The sequence below is a fragment of the Corvus moneduloides genome, chromosome 17 (assembly GCF_009650955.1).
Source record: "Corvus moneduloides isolate bCorMon1 chromosome 17, bCorMon1.pri, whole genome shotgun sequence".
Lineage (NCBI taxonomy): Eukaryota > Metazoa > Chordata > Aves > Passeriformes > Corvidae > Corvus > Corvus moneduloides.
Window position 1 is genome coordinate 12,312,353 of NC_045492.1, and position 20,648 is coordinate 12,333,000.

At 48.5% G+C, this 20,648-nt stretch overlaps 1 long non-coding RNA gene across 2 annotated transcripts in view; it reads left to right on the forward strand.

Moving 5' to 3' along the window:
* The first annotated feature begins 245 nt into the window (after positions 1-245).
* The window catches only part of LOC116452675, a 29,696-nt gene continuing 9,293 nt past the window's right edge, over positions 246-20,648 (forward strand). For both annotated transcript variants that reach the window (XR_004243567.1, XR_004243564.1), the window contains exons 1-3: positions 246-405; positions 12,203-12,544; positions 13,037-20,641. This is a non-coding gene — a long non-coding RNA (uncharacterized LOC116452675). The remainder of the gene's footprint in view (positions 406-12,202; positions 12,545-13,036; positions 20,642-20,648) is intronic.

The following is a 20,648-nucleotide window of genomic DNA, read 5'->3' on the forward strand; positions in this document are numbered from 1 at the left end:
TATAGCATGATGTTACAAATTCTGGCCTGTGACAGCTTGAGGGATATTTATATGTTTGGACAAAATATCTTCCCTTCCAAGTCTATTTTAAATGCCATGGAAACATCTCACTTCTGAGGTTTTGTTTGTCATTGTTAGTTATTAAAATCCTCTGCCCAAGGTCAGCAGTGACACGAAAATCTTGTGCAGGAGGCATTTTCAGGGATTTTGCATGGATTGCTTCAGGAATTCAGGAGGGGGTGATGGAGAGGAGAGGAAGATCAAGATAAGACCTTTTTCTAGACTATTTAAAAGGTTTCTTTTTCTTTGCAGAGTGTGCAACCAGAAGTAACCACGAGGCAGGAGCTGGAAGCTGAAACTTGCAGCACAAGCCTGGCCCAGGCTGGTGTCAGGGGACAACTTCTGGTGAGCTTTGTTTCTTTCCCTGTCCTTGCAGCTGGGAATTTAAAACCAGTGTAGCATTAACTGTCCCATTACACACAGCAGAAAGCTCAGGGACTGACCTCATCTGCCAGAACAAGTGTTTTAATGCTGCCCAAAGTTCAAGTCAATCAAAAGGTCAAACTTGTTTAAGGCAGGGAGTGATAAGAGGGGCGATGGAAGCTCGGAAGCTCATTCCCACTTGATGGAATTAAGCCAGACTGGCTTCAGGGAAATCTCCAGATAAGATGAACCCTGGAGAGCAGTGACAGATGAGAAACTCAGGGCTGAGCCTCCCCTTGCTGGAGTCAGAGAATTCCCATTAAATGTAACAGAAGAAAAATAGACCCTGGTGAATGGGACTTCAGGTCATTCTCCTGGCAAGGCCTGCTCAGGACACAAATCACAGTGCCTTGGTGTTGGTGAAGTTTTTGGTCAGGTGATGGAATAGACTGTGAGAGGGAAAGGGGATTTTCAGCCTGAAAGGTTTGTCCCTGTGAAGGAGGAAAGACCGAGGTTACTTTTGTAGTCCAGAGTGCTCAGAGCAGCTCTCTGAAATGGCTGGGCCTGGTGGCATCTCTGCCAGCATGGGCACGGTGGGATGTGCAGAACTTCTGGTCAAGTTTCAGGGAAGTGGCATCTTCAGTTTATCCCCTTTGGGAGGGATGGGGAGGAAGGTGGAGCTCACACCTTGCTCAGCTGAGACTGGAACAGAACTTTTTCCCTTTTCAAAGGCAGAGTTTTTCCCTCTCAGAGGTTTCTTCTGTGCAGGGGAGAACATGGAAAACTTTTCTGTGGAAAGCCCTCCCTCTGGTTCTGTGGGGGGCTGCTCAGCACCCTCAGCAGCTGTTTGGAAAACTCTTTCTACAGTTCGTAATGGCTGCTTTTATCAAGGGGCTGATGGCCTTATTTAAAACAAACCAAAAGAAGAAAAAAAGACAAGAGGAGGGAGTGATGAACTTTGTAGAGTCTGCTCCTGCCATTTGAGTTATGATGGGGAACATTGCTGGGGACCCCATTAGCCTCCGTGGCACATGGCCATGCTTTTGTAAGCTTGCAAAAGATGGAGTTTTTCTATATAGTTGTTTTTGTCTTTTTTTTCTTGGTCAAAGACAGCATTCTCCAAGGGCTGACTACAGAAAAAAACCCTGGTCTTTTTGGCAGAATTCCCTGGTTCTTACACAGCCAGGGTTTTCTGTGCTCCAGCTCTGGTGTGTGACCCACGCTCTGAACACATCCAGGGCCAAATGAGGATCTTTTGACTCAGGGCTGAATCTGATCATCTTTTGTCTGTGGGAAAGATGCAAATAATTCTATTTATGTGGGTGAAGAAAGGTGATATTCAGGATGAGGAAAGGTGGCCCAGGCTGCTGATCTGGCTCTAAGAGCAAGGATGGGTTGAGGACCAAGCCATAGACCTGCTCTATCAGAAGTCCAGCTCCAGACTGCTCAGCCCAGGAGGGCACCTGCCCATCCTGTCCCTCCAGCCCCCGGGGTCAGGTCTGTGCTGCTTTTCACTGCTGGCAAAACCAGCAACACTGCAACAGAGAATGGGGATTTTTCCGAGCTCATGTTCATGACACCAGATGTGCCTGTGCTTTTTTTCAAGCTCATTTGAATGTATGTAATGGACTTCTGGCTTTGTAAAAATCATCAGTTACCAGATGTCTTTTAAATTGTCTACCTTGCAAAATCGTCCGTTACCAGATGTCTTTTAAATTGGAAACCTCTGCAGTCAGAGGTTAAAGCCATGTCAAAACAGTCACTGATATGACTTCATATTACACTTCAAACGCACTGTGATTTCCTCCAACTCTTTCCCCTTAAAAGTCCTCTTGTGGAAATTTTATGGCTCACCCAAGATTTGCCACCCGCCCATTGCTAGAGATCCAGTGATAAATGCTTTTAGTAATTAACAGTGGCAGGGGCTTTGTACCCCTGTCTTGTGGATATCTCACCTCTCAGACAGCAGAAATAAAAGCCTGTTGTACCAGGAAGAGTAATGATCTGGATACTGGTGGAAGGTTCCTGCAGCTGCACAATCAGTGCAGATCTTGTACAGCTGGAGCTGTTTGCAAGCAGGATTTTGTCCTGGGCCCAGTTGGGAGCTCAAGGCAGCTGGAGAAGCAGTGATGCTTGCAGAGTTCCTAAGGTAAAAGAGGTTTGGGGGCTGTGTGGGGCTGGGAAGAGGCTGTGCAAATCAAAAGGAAAAGTAGGTTGGGTGTGAGTTTCCTTCTTAATCTGACTCTCCGGGGTCCCATCCAGTCTCTGTGCTGGCTGCCAAAAGCTCAGACTGAGTGGCTATTTCGGGATACAGCAACACCAAGTGTTACTTCAGAGATGTTTGGAGAGAGATTTAATAAAATCAACTAATAAGGTTTGACGTGCTGAAGATTAAGAAAAGTCATTCCAAGCATCTGAGCTGACCTCAGGGGTGGGGGGCTCAGGGGAGTCGTGTGTGTCCTGGGGATGGATGCCCTCCTGGGATGGCTGATAGGACAACAGCAGCTCACCCACCTCTTTGTGAAACCATCTCTGAACTGTGAGGGCAAACCAGCAGGGCAGCCTGGCACTGGATATTGGCCTTAAAATTAAAAAAAAGATAAGGAAGGGAAAAGGCAGCTCAAAGCTGGTGCATGCTCTGGGGCTGGGAGCAGCCCCTCTCCCTGCAGCAGGCAGCTGGGGTGGCTGCAGCAGTTGTCCCCATGTAAATCACCCTGTCCCCAGCCCAGGGGCTGGCGCTGGACAGTGGGGTCCCCGCTCACAGCCGGGCACTGCCCTCGCGCTCGGTGCCAACTGCTCGGGGCTGTCGGCTTCTGGTTTTGTTTTGATAGTTTAGGGGTTTTTTTTCCTTTTTTGTCATAGGACCAGCCCAGAATAGAATCACGAGATCGGTGTTTATTACTTTCCAAATAATCTATAGCCTGGTTTTAGTGCTGACACCGTTTGAAAGGCGGTGTCACCGCTGCGCTCATGTTTCCATGTGACACCGCTGCTCGCTGTTTTTTCCCATTTCATAACTAATAAGTGAAGTGAGTTTGACAGCCTTGGTTTCAGCTTCAGCCTGTTGGTTCCCATGTCACAGATAGGCTCTGTTAGCAGCAAATTCTTGTCAGGAGAAGAGAATTACAGCTCAGGCTTGAAATGTGCTGGTGTTCAGTGCAAAGCTTTAAATTCTTGACCAAAGTTAGATAAAACCAGCTGAAAGTGTGACGTTCGAAATACACTATCTATTTATCTTTTCCTCCTCACCAAAAATACCTAGAGTGGAAGTATGTGTCTTTGCATCCAAGCTGAGAACAGTTGAGCTCCTCTGAAAAAAAAAAAGATAAACACAGCGTTTTAAATATTCTGGATTTTAAAATCTGTGCAACTGTCCATCTCGCTAGATGTGTGTGTATTATCTGTATTGAAAGAAAAAGGTATGTAGAGACATCTCTTTAAAGAAAAAAGAATGATTCGTTTTCAAGGTGTGGGAAGCTTGTTTAACTGGTAATAAGAAAAAAATGTTATTTCTCCCCCAATAGTCTTTAATAGCACCGAGCTCCCGCCTGAGTACAGATGGAGCTTTGATACGATCACACTTTTGCAGGGTATGTGCTGTATATCCTGCTGCTAATCCTGGGGTGGAAATCAGCTCCTCCTGACACCTGCTGCCAGGACGTGACACAACTGATTTCAGCTGCAGCAATTGCAGCCTCCTGGGCTGGATTTTGGATTTGGGCATGTCCCAGCTGGGCAAGTCAGTGCTGGGCACTTTCTTTGCCTGGTGCTGACATCCTCCCGTGAAACCTCCCTCTGGATCCACCACTCCGTGCTGCCCTCCTGGGTCCCCTTCAGCCCAACCATTCCTTGAAGCCCCATTTCTCTCTGCTGGATGGGGCTGCTCCTCCCCTCTGGGCACACCAGAGGTTTGTGTTCAGATAATGTTTTTAATTATGGTTTCCAGCAGGATGAGCTCTCCCACATCCCAGCTTGGAACAGCCTGTGAAATACAGCAGCTTCTGGGGTCAGATAAGGAGCAAGTGCCTGTGGAGCCAGGAGCCCCAGGCCCTTCGGCTACAGCTCTGGGCTTCTTTAGGGAATGCTGTTTCCAGAGCCTTCCTGGCTGTCTGGGGCCGCCATAAAAACTGGAGTCAAACATAGATCCTGATGGTTTTGGCCTCTTTGCTAACATTTGGCAATCAGATCTTGTTATTGAACAGTTTTCTAGAAACTGAGTGGAAGACTGGAGGGGGTTTTGGAGGGGCTTTTTTGGTAATGATTTGCTAAATAAATTTATGGTTTAGATCGGAAGGGACCCTTAGCCTGACCTCTGGTATATAACAGAGGGTGTTGAATTTCCTGCACTCAACTCCCACAGTCTATCCAAGAACTGCCTAACTACAGTGCTTTCCTAGGGAAAAAAATGCTCTTAAATGCACTCATTTTCAGCATGGTAGAAATGTTTCTTATCCCTGATAGGGAGGAATGGGATTTTCCAGAAAGTTCTGAGACAAAGAACTTCTGATCTAGGCTCTCCCTTGACCTCATCCCTCTCCCCAGACAGCACCCTGTGACCTGCTTGTCTCCTTTCCTGGTTGTGCTGGAGGTTAGAGAGACATTAAATGAGCTAAAGGGGCAGAGGGGGAAGAGGTATCCATTTGGGAATAAAGAAGGGGCAGGCATGTAACCCAAGTCAGCAGTGACGGGGTTAGTCTGACCTTGCCCCACTTTTGGATGGGAAATTGTCATCTCAAACCAGGTATTTATTACTCAACACAGATGTTTGCAATGACTTATGAGCCACCACTGCTGCTCTTTTACACAAACCCTGTTGGGCCAGGCACTGCACTAGTGCAGAGCAACAAGCTGTTCCTGCCCTGAAGAGCTCTCAGACTCACAAGGTAATTACATCTCTTTGTCCATTAATTTCCTCTCCCAGATTTAAAGTGCAATGACAAATAAATGATTTTAAGTAACCTCTTGAGATAGATGTGCTGCCAGCAGGCCCTGACCTGCCTGGGTAATGGAGGGCTGGGAGATTCACAGATTTGGAAAGCTGCAGTGTGGCTTTGCTAATATGACACAGATTAAGATATTGTAGAGATTATTTTCCAAAAACGTGGTGGTCAAGGGCTTAATGACTTAAATTGTGGTCAAATGTCTCCTTGTTATCAATCATCCATTGCCAGTTAAACTGCATTAATGAAAGTCTCTTGATAAAAGCTGCCTTATCACCCGGAACTGAGATACCCAGCCTAATGAGCTCCAGCAAGGCTGGAGGAAATGCTCCTTTCAGCAGCCGAGGAGATGAGGTGTCTCTTTCCTGAATTAGGCTGAGTCAAATTGATGGTCAGGCCCTCGAGAAAGAAGCAGTTTCTTTCACCTTTTGTGTTAAAGGACTGCTTTATCCAGGTGTCAGAAAGGATTCTGGCTGTCTTGCAGGAGTTTGGAGTCCAAGCAAACACACCTTGCTGGCCGTTTGCAATGGCTGGGGCTGCAGGCAGTGTCACTGCACCCTGAGGGGACAGCACAGCACTTCCCTCTGCCATAACCACTTACTTCCTTGGAGAAAATGGGCTGAAAATAGTGTTTAACATCGGTGATGACAATTCTTCCAGATTTATTACCTGTTTTTTGTTCCCTGCTTGGCTGCCTGCTCCCCTTCCATCTGCCAGCCCTGTAATCCACCTCCTCTTATCTCAGCACAGTTCTCTCCACCTCTTGCTCATTTTCATTTTATTGCTTAGCTAATCTCATCCTCCTGCTTTTCCTGACACTGCTCCCTCCTCCCCATCTGTGGAGATTAAATCACTGCTCCTTTTGTCTGATGCCACTCAACATTCCCCCATTTCACTCAGGCTTTGGGAAGCTTCCAGGCACTTTTGCTGTTGTTGCACACATCCGTTTTCCTGGCACAAAAAGGCCCAGCAGCATCTGATGGGAGCGTTAGCGAGTCCTCGTTTCAACCAGTTCTCAGAGATGTCCTGAATCTGAAATGGAGCCGAGCTCAGCCTGCCCAGTGCAGCAGAGCCAGGTGTGTGTCTGGAGCACCAGGACCGTCAGCAGGATGCTCAGGGCAGCTCCTGCAGTGGTGACAGAGCCTGGCACCTGAACATTAGCTCAGAAAAATCTAGACCAAAGGCATGGGCTAGGAAATCTCCAAGCTCTCAAAATGTGAAGTTTTGGAAGTGGTTTCTCATCTTGTTGGTGATGTATCAATGTAGTCAACCATCTTCCCTATTTACAGTCTGTCAGTGTTCATGGCCTCAGCAGTTTTATTCTAAATACTGATGAGAGTTTCTGAGGGTTTTGGGTCAAGCTTGAAGCAGTCTCTCTGTTCCAGGGTGTTAAATGCACCCTGGTTTGGGGTCCCATGGGGGGACACTGGATATTCATGCCACGTGTTTCTGCCACCCTTCCACCTTCCCGCTCTGCTGGAGACTTTTAGCAGTGCTTCCTCCACCTGAGTGACTGTGCAAGGCCACTGACTGCAGTGCTGCTCATGTGGGCTCAGAACTGGGACCAGCAGAGCCTTTAACTCCCTGGCAAGCCCCAGACTACTTCAAACGGTGTTTCAGGGACCACATTCCCTGACAGGACTCCTCACAGCTGCCACTTGCTGTTCCTCCCTGCTGTGAGCACCCCAGTCTGTCTGCTACCAGAACAAGTCCTAAAGTCTTGATTCAAGTAATCCCACTCCATATACATGGGAGATGGTCCCCTTAGTAAGGACTGCTGTTGTTTGGCCCTAATCATTGAGTTTAGATGTTCATTGTTATTCTGTTTGGGTTATATCCCTTGCCTTAATCTGAACTTGCAATACCAACCATGGTGCGTTTGCTGTATCTCCCCTCACTACCTTTATCTGCCAGCATGTTTTAAATTAGTTTAAAGAGTATGAGAGCTAAAAAGAAAAAAAACCAGGCAGCTTCAGATGAAAGCCAGTGGCATGCCTTTAAAAATAGAGCAGCAGCCCCGCACGAGGTGCCGAGCAAGTGGGTGCACGGGCGGGGAGCTGCAGAGGTTCTGTTTAAACAGAAGGTAAATAAGTGGCTCAGGGAGCTGCAGTTCATCTTGTTCCCTTACGTGTTGCCCAGATAATGCAGCAGATCTTCAGGCAGGCTGGTTCTAAAAATGGACACAGCTCTTGGGTTTCACTGGGTGACGCTCAGGCTGTCCGGCCGTCTCGGGTGAAGCCTCCGTGGGAGCAGCGTGAGGGCACGCCAGGGAAATGGCATTTGGTGCTTCAAAACCAGCAGCAGTGCTCAGCTTTTGGCACTTTTTGCAGTGAAGATTGTGTGACTTTATACCGTGGTGCCTAATGCAAAAGTTGCTGCCTGTAAATCCCTGGGGTCAGGCAGTGTTTTGTTAGAATTCCCTTTCCTGCTGTGGTTGACCTGTGAAAACAGCAATCATCTGACAGTGACAGCAGCACTTAATTGGTAATGCAGGATTTGAAAGGGCTGTCCAGTGAGTAATTTCACAGGAGCAGAGTTTAGGATTGAAGCTACTTTAATATAACAATTGTCTTGAAAGCCTCCTTGGCATTTTAATGGTGTTTTTCTTTGGTCTAAATATATATGAGAAGTTGAGAGGATGTTTAAATCTGAGCAGGGTATAAAAGGGACCAAGAGAAAGACTGAAAGGTCTTGTTCAAACTCCACGCAGCTGTGTGAGCCACTGGCTTCCCTAGGACAGGGCATCATCCCCGGGAGCTGCACCTTTCACCATTCCTCTCACTGCTCCAGGATGAGCATTAGTATCTATCTTTACCTCCCTTATCATACTCCTCTCTCCAGCCTAGCTGAGCTCAGCTCAGCTGTGCAAAGCACAAGTATTTGTTACCCTTCGGTGGCTGCAGCAGTGGCCAACCAGCCCTTCACTGCTCCCAAGGAAACTGTGTTTGGATTGAGCATATGTTGCTCACTGGAATGGAGAATTCTCCATTTTTTTTCTAAATGAGTTTTCTCAGGCTGTCCCTGTTCAGCAAATTCAGGAGAGAAAGGGCAGCAGTGCCCCTTGGCCAGACCATGGCAAGCACTTCTGTTCTCCTACAGGAGAAGGCAGAGTGCAGCCTTCCCCATGGCAATAGAGTGATCCTCTCTTGGGTGAATTGTTGCTTACAAGGTTAATTAGCTGTAGAAAATGAGCTAGAGTACTTGGGAGTAATGAATCATAATGAGTTGTTATATTTGAGGAGTGACAAATTAAATTCATGCATGTTTTGGACTACTTGTTTTAGTCAGAATGGAAAATAGTGCTATGCTTTCTTCTGCTGTTCTGCTTTTGTGTCGAGACGTCAGGAGATAAATCAATACGGCCAGAGTTTGTAAAGTCTGGCAATGCTTGACTGCACAGTGTTTCATCTCTCTCCTGGGTCCTTGAGCTGGGCTAGGAGCAAGAGCTCCTCTGGAATCAATACTTTTGCCTCCACCTTCAACAAGAGGGATTTTGATCCATTACTGAGAAAACATGAGGCTTCTCCTAAGCTAAAAGAGAAAAAAACACCTGTTTTGTCCTAATACCATGAGTGGTAATGTCCTCCTGCAGCTCTGACTGAGGTGCAGCACCCTCACCTAGGGAAGTACATTAAATTATAGTTCCACTTCCCACACCAAGGTGAGTCGAGGAACCTGTTGGTAGCAAGATTCATGAGATCCTTCAGCTCCTGCTGTGCCCAGAAGAATCTCTGGAGTTTTTCTGTGGAATTAGACCCAGCAACATAGCAAGCTAAGGAGCAGACAGGCATTGTAACCCCTGAAATACCTGGAAAGTCAGGATAAGCAAGCTGCTCCTACCTGGAAGGTAGCTGCTGGAATCTCAATGTAAGATGAAGGACACTGTGAAAAAGAGGATTTTGATGAGAAGAATTCGCTCTTAGTCCCCTTCAAGAATCATAACATGTCCTTGGGTGAGCTGGAGCCTGGCACGAGCTGCTGTGCTTGATTTGGGTTTTTTGGTGTGGTACCAAGGTTCAGCTGGTTCAAGGCTGGGGGAGCTGTGAGCAGTGGGAAGATTTGAATTCACAACCTTCCTTTCAAATAGATCAGTGGCTCCAGGAGGGCAAGTGGGATTGCTGCAGTGATTAAGTTCTTTGCTGGATTGATGCCTCTGGAAGTGTTTGGAGAGATTTGACAAATCTTTCTGTCTGTGGAAGGTTCCCATGGCTTTAGCTGTTTGTCACCACTGGGAGATCTTTCTCCTTCACAGAACAAAGAGCACTTCAGGGTTCAAAGAGAGGAGGTACCAACTGGCATTTAGTATTGCTACTAATTATATGTCAAAACTTAATATAAGTTAGGACCAAAGTAGTGCATTTCTCCAGATGTTTTCACAGTTGCCCTGCCTGCAGCCCCGTGGGTTATGTTCTGAGTTTTTAAGCACTCATTTTGGTCTTTCTCATCTCCACTGACGTGGTTGGTCCTGGCATGGTCAGGTGCAAACTCCCACTTACTCAATGCTGTGAAATCATCACTGACATGAAGTGGAAAATTCTCCTTGGGGTGCAGAGCTCTTTCAGGAGGCAGCCAGTGGGGTGATTGCTTATAGACCTGGCCCTGTGCTTGGAGATGTGGACTCATATGCAATATCTGTGAAAGCAGCTATTCTTGCTCTTGCCAAGCTGCTCTGAAGACCCATACAATGATGTGAATTGTAAGCCACAAGCTGGCTCTTATCTTCAAATTGTTTTTCTCTGACAGTTTTAAGAAGAGCTCAGCATGTTCTCAGTAGGAGCTGATAGATGCTGAGCACTTCTGAAATCCTGCCAACTTCATTTAGGTTCCTAAACGGGAACTGAGTGCTTTTGAACATATGATCCTAAGGGTGCATTTCATAGCTCTACAGCTCTGTCCATATCATTTCTTTCCTCTCTCCCCGTCCCCAGAATGCTCTGGGCAGCAGCAACACCACCAGGAGCACCAGGCTAGTCAGGGCTTGAGTGATGTCTCAGTTAAGGTGTCAGCTCAAGCCACACTGAGCAGAATTAAGTGATAGCAGTTAAAAGGTGCCTGTCTGCATCCTGTCTGCAGTAAGGTCCCCATCATCCCTACCAGCAGTGTGGATATATTTGAGATAGCTGTGGTGGATTTTATATATGTATATGAAATCAATAATCTAGTGCAAATTCTACCTTGTTTCTCAGAGTATTTCATTCCATGTTTCAGGGCATGTACACTGTGCTTGACAATGTTCTGACTCTCAATTTCAGGATTCACATTTTCTCCTAAGCAGGTTCTTGGGGCAGATATGATGAATATTTTGCAGTGCTCATGGGGCAGAGGAGGAGGGCAGACAGGCCTTTATCTGAAGCTTTTCCAACAGAGTTAGTGCATGGACAGCATCTGTTTTGGTGCTGTGAGGCTGACATCCTCTCCCTGCAGACTTGGCAGCGAGCAGAAGGACCACATGTCAAAAAATCTGGGGGGCCCAAGCGCTGTGGACAAAAGTATGGCAAAGAATTTAAACATCAGTGAGTGGAGTGATGCTGGAGGGCTGGCGGGGAGCGATTAGCACAGTGCTCTGGAATGTGGCGTTTCAATAGCGCTCCAGAAGGCTCTGCAGCCCCATTGACTTCTGCAGCGTCAGGACAGAGCCCCAGAGCTCCGGCTTTTGCCGGGGAACGGGAACGTGCAGGGCCGGGTGTGCAGCAACCGCAGAGCTCCCTGCTCTGCTCACCCCCCTCGCCCTGCCATGGGGGGATTCCTTTTCTCCACAGGAATCAGGTGCACGCAAGGTGCGCTGCCAGAGCCCCCCTGACAGTCTGCAGCAGTGTCAGCTCTTTGCTTGCCCTGGGCCAATGCACTAAAAGCCACCTACGGCCGTGATCCAGCTGCTGCCAGCTGTGCAGTGGGGTGGGGTTTGCGTGTTTTTCTCACGTGTGTTAGCGTGGGATTTGGGTGGGTTTTTTCCACTGGTTTTGGTCTCTTTGGGAATTCACCCAGCGAGACTAAGCATGTGTCTGTGGTCGCATTCAGTTGTTTCATTTTGTTTTCTTTATATTTTCTTTTCCCCCTGGTTCAGATTTCTAGGTATATAAATCAAATTGTGGAATGAATTAAAATAAAGCTGGGTGGAAGGCCTGGCTGATGTGAACACATGCATTTTTAGTTGAGGTGGGAGAAGAACCCATTCATTCAAGCCCTCATCTAGGGCAGGGAATTCCCTGGCTTTTGTCTAAATATGGCATGCAAGAGCGCAGCACAGGCAATGCAATGCTTCACTGAGTATTGTTTAAAAGGGAGCTTGGCACTGGCCAGCAAGTAGGATTCTTGTGAAAACATGGCACAAGGAGTTGTTTGACAGATTCTGACATAGCAAAGTCTTTACAAGAGGCAAAAAAAAAAAAAAAAAAAAAAAAAAAGGAAAAGAGAGAAACTGCAGAGTGCACAAAGCCAAAAGCATTTTGTCTGCCTAGGAAGATGGCAGAATAGAAGGTGCTTTGCACTGAGTCATACCCTGCATGCTCTGTGGGTCTGATCCTATCAGTGAACCATGGCACTGAGTTAAAAATCCACTCCTAAATGATTGCCTCTCTCATCCAGGAGAGGCGATGAAGAAGAGTAAGAGCTGGGAAGAGACTGGCATGGCTTGAACCCACTGGCCAGAGTCTCTGTCCCAGATTTGCCGAGTTGGATGGACCTGTCCTTTGCCATCCCATGTTCCACCCTGCAGGCAGTGGCATTTCACCAGCAGATCTTTGGATGCAGCACTCAGTCCCAAGCAATCCTGTGGTCTGTGTAGGTGTCCCCTTTTTGCAAAACTTATGCTGAGTTGTGGCTTTGAACACCTATTGCAGCAGCAGTCCCTGCCTGGAAGGAAGCCCTCCTCCCGCTGCCCCTGCTGCATCTGGAGACATTGTGAGAACCTTGGAGCACAAAGGCCTTTGGACATCTCAGCAATGGAGAATTTTGTCTCCAAAATTCCTGGTCTATTTTTGAAATGTGGCCATTATGTGAGAGAAAATTTATCTAGAACTCAGCACTTCTGGAGGTCGCAGATGAGGACACATCACTCAGTGATTCTACTACTGAACAGTGTGTGTAGCTCATACAGAGGAGGACTTGGCTCAGCCTACCCTAAATTTGCCTTCAGTGCAACATCCACGCTTGATCATAGCTGGAGCTTCCTCTCATCAAAGGTAAGTCACTCTTCCTCTGGTTGGTTGTCTGGACGGTGTCTTGCAAAGCAAACTGGAATGATAGGAGTAGTCTGTAATTAGCACATACCCTCAGGCAGTTTTGTTGTTCCTGAAATGCAGGGCCTGAATTGTTCTGCTGCAATGGGATTGGTTTGGTGAGTGCTTTAACTGCTCTGCATTTGTACTTGTGTTAGTGAAAGCTGTTCCCTAGGACTGGTCTGCTATGGGTCAGAAATCAGGAGTCCAGATCCACTCCTGTGGGCATCTTCCAGTGAAACCAAAGGTTAATCCATCACATGTGTTGCCCTTGAGATGCACTCCCTGGCAAAGCAACAAAGCCCAGGAGTTTCTGTGTCATCTTAGCAAAGCTCGAGGGAGAGTGAAGGCACAGGATCACTCCCCACCCTTTTTGAGCATTTCAGTTGATGTTTTTAATTGTAGTGGAGCTGCTGCAAATATTTCAGAAAGCAAATATTTGGTGTCCCCATCCAGCAGAAAATAAGTAGAAGAACCAACCACCTGCCACTCACTTGGTCACCTCTACAAAACCAGGCTGGGGCTGAGAATCAATAGCAACGACACGGAACTTTTGTGGTGAGTTCTCTTTGAACAAGAGCTGTGCTGGGAGAGCAAACAACACCTGGAGGAGCTGGGCATGGGCTGAAAGGGAGCAGGGATGGTGGGCAGAGGCTGTTTGTGCTCCAGGGTGGGGCTCTGGCACAGGCAGGAGGAGGAGGAGGAGGAGAATGCCTCCATCAGCCTCTGGTAATGCGGGAGAAGAGCAGGCAAGCTCCCACCTTGCCCTGCCCTGGCTGGATGGGCAGCGGCTCCTCTGTGCCTGCCAGGATGAAAGCCCCGGAGTGGAACTGCCCCCAGCCCCTCCGGCTCTTGGCTGGGGTGGGGTCACACCGAGGACAAATCCCAGGGTTGTCACTGGGCACTGGGAAATCGCGATCTGGCGAAGGCAGCAGATCCATCACCACTCACACCTCTGCCCAAGCTGAATTCCCTGAGGAAACCAGTGTCCCTGTGCCCTAACTGGGAAGCAGGAGGATGGCATGTTACCCACTCTGGCTGGGCCCAAATACCCAATGTCCAAGTGATCTGCATTTGGGTGCTGGGGTTTTTTCTTAATCTCTTTTTTTTTTTGTTGTTCTTAGCCTTCTAAAAACAAACTTCAGATTCGTCAGCTGGAAGTGATCTCATCGCGTTACAGATTTGCTTTCCTGGGAAACTAAACTCTTCTGGTGTAATGATGGGAAAGTCTCACCTTCCCTTTTTCTATATTCCTTTAACCAAGGTTCTGTTGAAATTAGCTTGGCAGGCCAACAGCTCAGAAGCAAAGACACAAAAGAAAAACCTTTGTTACTATTAGGTTTTTTATTCTATTTATTTTCTTACCCATCTCATGATTTTGGGGAGATGGCAAGTGATTTTTGAATATTTATTGACACATATCCAAATCTGTAGAGACGGATACATTTTACTAATACAGTAGTCTGTTTGTCTCACTGCCAGCAAAAAAAATAGAGGCAAACCCCAATAATTAATTATTGAACTGTGTTTTGTAGTTTTCTTTGAGTTGCAACACTGTCTGCTCACTCCTACTGTTTTTTCTGCCTCTTACAAATTCTTTGCACAAGTGGAAGCCCAACTCAGCTAACCCAGTGCAGTATCACTGTACTCAAGTGAGGATGGGCTTGGCTCCTCTTCAAAGGGAGCTTTTATCGAGTGTTTAGTGTGATGTGACAAAGCAGGGAAGTGTGCCACGGGATGTGGTGCTTCCAAATCCCCTCCTTCTACCTTGATTAAACTTGAGGGCAATTACCCTTGCCAGGGTGATGAGCACTGCCAATGTGCATCTTGTTTACTGCTGTGCTCAGTTTTTTACATTGTTTTCCCATTTTGCACTGGGACAAAACTCTTCTGCTTTATGCCCTGGATAAAATCCATTTAAAATACCAAGTTTCTCATATTTTGCCACAGGAACCATGGGATTCAGAACACTGTGTTTCAGGCTGGCACACTTTCTCACAAGTGCAAAGTGATGCCTGGGCCCCAGGAGATCTTCAAGGTCTCACTGTCAGTGCAGGGAAGCTTTGGATGGGGCCAGTAGAAACTAAAAAGATTTATTCTGGGACTATTTTATTGTGCTTGGAACAAGCATTTACTGTCTGGTGTGAGTGGGCTTTAGATGCTGCTGTAAATTCCAGCTGAAAATTTCACAGTATTTGCCATTCTGTTTTGCCCTATTTTATTTTCCATGTTTCATTTGCATTTCTAGATTCTGCTTTATTCTGATTTCTGATAAATTTAGGTCATTGAATCAAAGTCTTATTTAAAAAAAAAAAGAACAAAACAACCACATCATATTTGGGCAAAAAATATTTGGGAAAACATTTTTATTTTACCAATTTCCCAGTTGCCTATAGCAGTCACTCTAAAAACGGATGCATCTAACTAGTGTTACTTGAAAAGATCCTATTTCTTTTTTCTCTCTGCTTTTTTTTTTTTTTCTTTCTTCACAAGAACCAGGCCAGATTTCAGAGAAACTTTAACAAGAAAAACGCACATCAGCACCCTGAGATATTTCCATGTCTGGCTTTGAATCTGTCAGTTTTATGTGGAGAAAAAAAAATAGGTTGTGAATTTACTAGTTCAGAGATTTTGTAGTTTGCTGGTTTTGCCTCGCAGGCTGGGCAGAATGTAGTGAGGACAGGAGCTGGTCATTCCTGCCTCTGCCCTGTGTTTCACCCATCACTTTGTGCCCTGGCAGCCTGCTGGCTTCCTCCTCTTTTCTCTGGATAATCTTCTTCCCTCTTTTTTTTTTGACTAAAATGACATGAAAGCCCATTTCAGTTGGTTATGGTACAGTGCTGAACTCTTCTTTGCCGAGGACGCGCTGGTTGCCTCTGAAGCCATCACTGGACAATGGTGGGACAGCAGACCCAGCTCCTTGTTGCACTTGGCTCTGTGCTGTGATTCCAGGACCAGCATGGGATTCTACTTGGCACGTTCCTGGGAGGGGTGGCACCGCAGGCAGAGCCAGGGCAAGGCTCCCACAAGCTGTTCCCATTCCTGCTCAGCACGGATGCAGCAGCCCACCTGTTCTCCGCTGTGCTGGAATATCAGCCGGAGCCTTGGCTCTCTTGTTTCAGGCTGCAAGGGGTGATTTTTAATCCCTCTATTCAGAGAGTTTCGAGGAACAGGAGGAGAAGCATACGGCATATGCTCACCTCGGCTCCCAGGAGGTGTGGGGGAGTGTTCCAGCAGCTGCTGAGGTGATCCTTGTCCTTCTGGCCACAGCCACGTCCGAGAGGGGTGCTCAAGGTGCCTGGGCATCACCCCATGAGCAGGTGAGCTCCACAAGCAGGTGGTGTCCCTTCCTCCCCTCTGCAGCCAACAGGGGCATGGACAAGGGCATGGAAGGGCAGAGTGGCTGGAGGAGGGACTCCATCCTCTCCTGGTTTTCCTTCAGTTGGATCAGCTCCGCAGCAGGGCTGGGAGCACTTCAAAGGCACAGGCTCTCCCTCCACAGTCACAGTATAATTTTGGGGTATGGTGTCTTGGGTGTTTGGAAGTTTGTTGGATTAAGGACTCACGTTTGACCAAAGCATGTCTCTTGTGAGATCTGGATGCAGCTCTGGCCTCAAAGCACACGAGATATCTACAGCACTAGAGCGGTGGGAGCAGGCTGAGTGCTGAGCCACTGGGACCTGCCTCCTGGATCCTGCACCTCCCCCTGTCTGCCCGTGTCACCAAACCCCGAGCACATCCATCCTTGATGTCCTGTCACTGCTCATTGCCTGACCCTCATGCTGACCCAGCTGCAGCCAACAGGAGCAGTGTCGATGGCATTACTGGCATCTCCTCTTCTCCCTTCCCTTGTTCCCTCCCGTGTCCCTCCTGCCCACCCTGCTCTCGCTGCTTTGCCTGCTCTGGGCACCATCTGCTGGGTTTGGGGCTGTCTCATCTCACCAACTGTCGTTTGTCCTGGCTGTGGGGGAAACGTGCTCACGTTTTGCATCAAAGGACCCCTCAACCCCTCTCTTTGTGGACCAGCCGGGCTGTCGGAGAGGAGCCAAGCAGTTGGCACTCAGTAAGCAACGAGCATTAATAAAAGCATTACAGTGAGGTTAGAGCCTCATTAAAGTACTGCTAACGAACCGTCTGCCTTCCAGAAGTACGAAATTTTAGCTAACACTTCCTCCTTCTAATTTTATGTATATTTAAATCTTTCTGAGCAGGCAATATTCATTTCTCCAGGCTGCTACAGCATAAACAAAGCCCATTTCAGAGGAGCTGCTCTGGAAGTGCCTTTGGGTGCTGTCTCCAATGCTGCTCCAATGAGACACGGGGCAGAACCTCTGGGCAGCCCCTCTGTGTGGCCATGGCAGTGTCCTGGAGCTCACTGGACACAAAGCCCAGCGTTCCGGGGTGCACAGCAGCACTGGGGGCTGTGGGATGAAGGCAGGCTCTGGACACACCACCGCCCCTGGTCCCAGCCCTGCCACTGCTGCTGGCACCCTTTGCCAGGTGTGTTTTGGGGGGATAGAGATCCCACAGCTCATCTGCGGGAGCTGCAGTGCCCCGAGGTCCGCAAGCAGCACCTGAGCTTTGCTGGTGGACATCGCTGGGCTGGGGGCTGGCACTGATGCGTCTTGGCCAGGTGTCCCCCGGGAGGCAGCAGGGATTGGTACAGGAGGGGGTTTGCTCTGGGTGCCCCTCCAGCCTCCTCAGCATCCTCAGGGCTGGCTGCAGGTGCTGCTCCTGGCTCCCCACGCTCCCCCCGGGCTGCGGCAGACACCCGACTGCCCGCGGAGCCCATTGTAAAGCAAATTAATTCTCCCGCGCGCCGGGGAATAGCTGTGCTTTCGGAAAGGCTTGGCAGCGGCAGTGGGGAAAGCAGCTGCTCCGAGGCTCGCAGTCCCTTTTTATTTCATTTGCCTGGTTTTAGCAGCATGCGAGGGGCACGGGAGCAGCAGCGCAGCCGGACACGCGGCCACGGGGGCATCTCGCTGGCCGGAATGCTGAGGTGGGAGAGCTCAGAGCTTCTCCTCCGGGGCCTCCTCCTGTCACCTCGGACATCTTGCTATTCTCCTGCTCACTTTGGAGCAAACCCAGTGGTTTCCCTGTCAAAGGAGAGCGTTTGATGGATTAATCTATTTATTTTGCCTTACAGGGTAAATTGGTGTTTTTGACAGTAAATGCCATTTTCTTGAATGGAAATGGACAGTCCAAATGGCTTCTGCTAGGTTTAGCAGCCTGTTTGGAGGGTCTGCCCTGGGGAGAGGAGTGTCATGAGAGTAAACTCGGGGTTACACTGCTGCTTTATGTGTTGCAGAGACTCAGAGCTCGATGCAGCTGCAGGTTCGTGTTAGGGATGTTCCCCCACTGCTTCCTGAATCTTGTGGGTTAGAGGGGCTGCACGGGCAATCTTGGGAGTCCTGCTTGGGGCTGGCAGTGTCTCAGGCTGGGGAATGACCACAGCCTGGGGGAGTTCTTGTCTCACTGCAAAATTTCCTCTTCATTTCAGGCATTACGACACAGATTTTCCTCTTGCGAAGGCCCCAGCTCTGCAGACAGGCACTACCCTCACTGCAGGAAAATTAGTAGGATGGCTTGGGGCAAAGGTAAAACTAAAGTACATCAGTAAATGTTTGCAGGATCAGGACCTTATTCAGGCATAAATCAGGTAGCTCCAGCCAACAATAGAATTACCTAAGTATAAAATCCCATGTAAGCTAGTAAGATCAGCTCCAAACCTGCTATGAATTTGCTTTTTGTTTCCATGCCAAGAATATATCACTTCTAACTGCTGCAATCAGGGCTGGTCCTTTCAGGTTTTTTAAGTGCTTTTGGGCACGTTTATTTCCCGTCCCCAGAGCCTGACCCTCCTTCCCTGGGGCATGTCCCAGCCTGCTTTGCCCACAATAAATTGGCGCTATCAGAGAATATATTTTTTTTGTTTCCTGGCCGTTTTTGTTACTGCATTCGGTAAACAAAGGGACAGCAGTGACGATCCAAACCCACTCTTTTTTATTTGCCTGGGAACAGAGTCAACTATTTGTTGGTCTTTTGTTGCTGTTTTTGTTCTCTTTTCAGCCAGTGACTGTTGAAACGGCCACTGGTACCTGCGGGGAGCACGTCCTGGTGCTGCAGGATTTGTCACCTGGTGGCACTGGGTCAGCGAGGGGACAGTGAGGAGGACAAGGAGCTGCTGGTGGAAGGTGCCAGGTCAAACCAAGGGTTCAGGGCACAGTGGTCCCTTCTGTCCCTCCCAAACAATATGAGAACAGCCTGCAGCGTTTTCCTGGGGGTTGTAGGTGCCTCAGTTTTCCCAGCTTTCAGTGCACTGTTTGGAGATGGTGCCCCACGACGAGATGTCTGGTGGTGCTTGTGCCTGGTTGACCTGGGATGAGACTGGTTCTTGGGAATGAGCTTCTCAAAACACCTGGGAGAAGGAAGCTGGAGGCTCTTTCAGCCTGAGGGAAAACTTCTCCTGGCCTCTGCAGCCCTGGGGCCTGTGCAGCAGTGAAGGCAGCTCAGGCAGCTCCCAGGCTGGTCTTTTCCTAGCAGTCACCAGGAGAAACATCCTGGCTCCCACTGCCATCCCCGCCTGTCCCTCCAACCCACAACAGGGCTCTCCAAAAATCCAGGGAGAGCTTCCCCTTCCCTGTTCCACTGGGACAGACACAGCAGTCCCTGGGACAGCGCCGTGAGAAACAGCAATGCATTTTCCATGCTTTGGGCACTGGCGTGGGCTGGGGACACCCTGGTGCCATCAGAGCCATTTGTCACCCCTGGGCACTCTGGAACAGGGTGGGGGGAGCTGCTCTGCTGCCTCTGCCAGGCACAACTCTTGTGCTGCAAACCAAATCCTGCAGAGGAACATCCCCGGGAGCCATATGGTGTCTCTGAGGCTTTGATGGAGTTGAGCAGAAGTCAAAGCAGCCAAGCAGGTTGGACTGTGACCCGTGGTGAGCCCAGGGGACCTGTCCTGCCCTGCTCAGGGCTGCCAGCCTGGGCATTAAGAACTGTGTTGGTGTCTCCTGCCAGTGCCCAGTGGAGCTGCTGAGATTGGGGGTTTGCATGTAAAGGAGGATGGTTTTGTGGTGAAGTGATGCAAGTGGAGAGAGCAGCATCTCAGGCTGATGTTTGAAACATCCCTCAGACAGCAGGTGGGTCAGGGGAGCCTGGGGACACACAGGGTTTGCTCAGCCTGTGCCAGGAAAGCCGTGATTCCAACCCCTTCTCAGGGCTGAGAGCAGCACCATAAACCACCGTGGATTGCTGGAGAGGCCTGCCCTGAGCTCTGCTCCTTCAGCAGGGATAACAGTCCTGCAGCACACAGAAGGAGGGATACACATGGCTGTAGCCTGCTAGGGTCCACTAAAACAAGTCCCAAACCCACGGAGGCAAGAAAAATTACTCAGGAGAATTTCTCTGGGATTTTGCCTTGTACCTCACTTTGTAATGCTCCGAGTTTGCTGTGGAAAGAGCAGTGTTCAACAGCCCAGGCTGGTTGAACCTCAAACCTTATATTAAGCATTTGCTGCCTGGTCTCCAGGAGCTGTGAGCAGCATCTCCCCCGCTGGGAAACACAGGCTGGAGGAGGGATGTGTGCCCTCCACTTGGAGCTGTGGGGGCTGCAGTGACTCACTGATATCAGGGGGCTGCCCAGAAAGAACCTGTGGATGTTTAATGTTGCAAAGGCTTCTGGAGGTTTGCTCTATAAATACAATTACGTTAAAAAAAGCCAGATTTCAGAGTTTACTCTAGAAGAAAAAGGGAGGGATGATTGTTTCTGACTGGTCATGGATTAATTTTTAAATTGTGTACCCACAATGTGTTGTCATGCCAAAAAAAATCTAACCCTTACAAAAAACTCATTTCAAAATGAGTAACTGCAACATTTTTTCATTGTGTAAGAAGGCTGTAGCAGGACTGCTGGGACTTCCCTTCTCCCCAGAATGACATTCTTATATCATTATTCTTATTCTGATATAATTAATGGGGCATTTGGACTCTGATAGCATTTGCTTCCATCCAGTTTCTCATGAAAACCCTCCTGATGCCTCTCAGAGCTTCACAAAGGTATGTA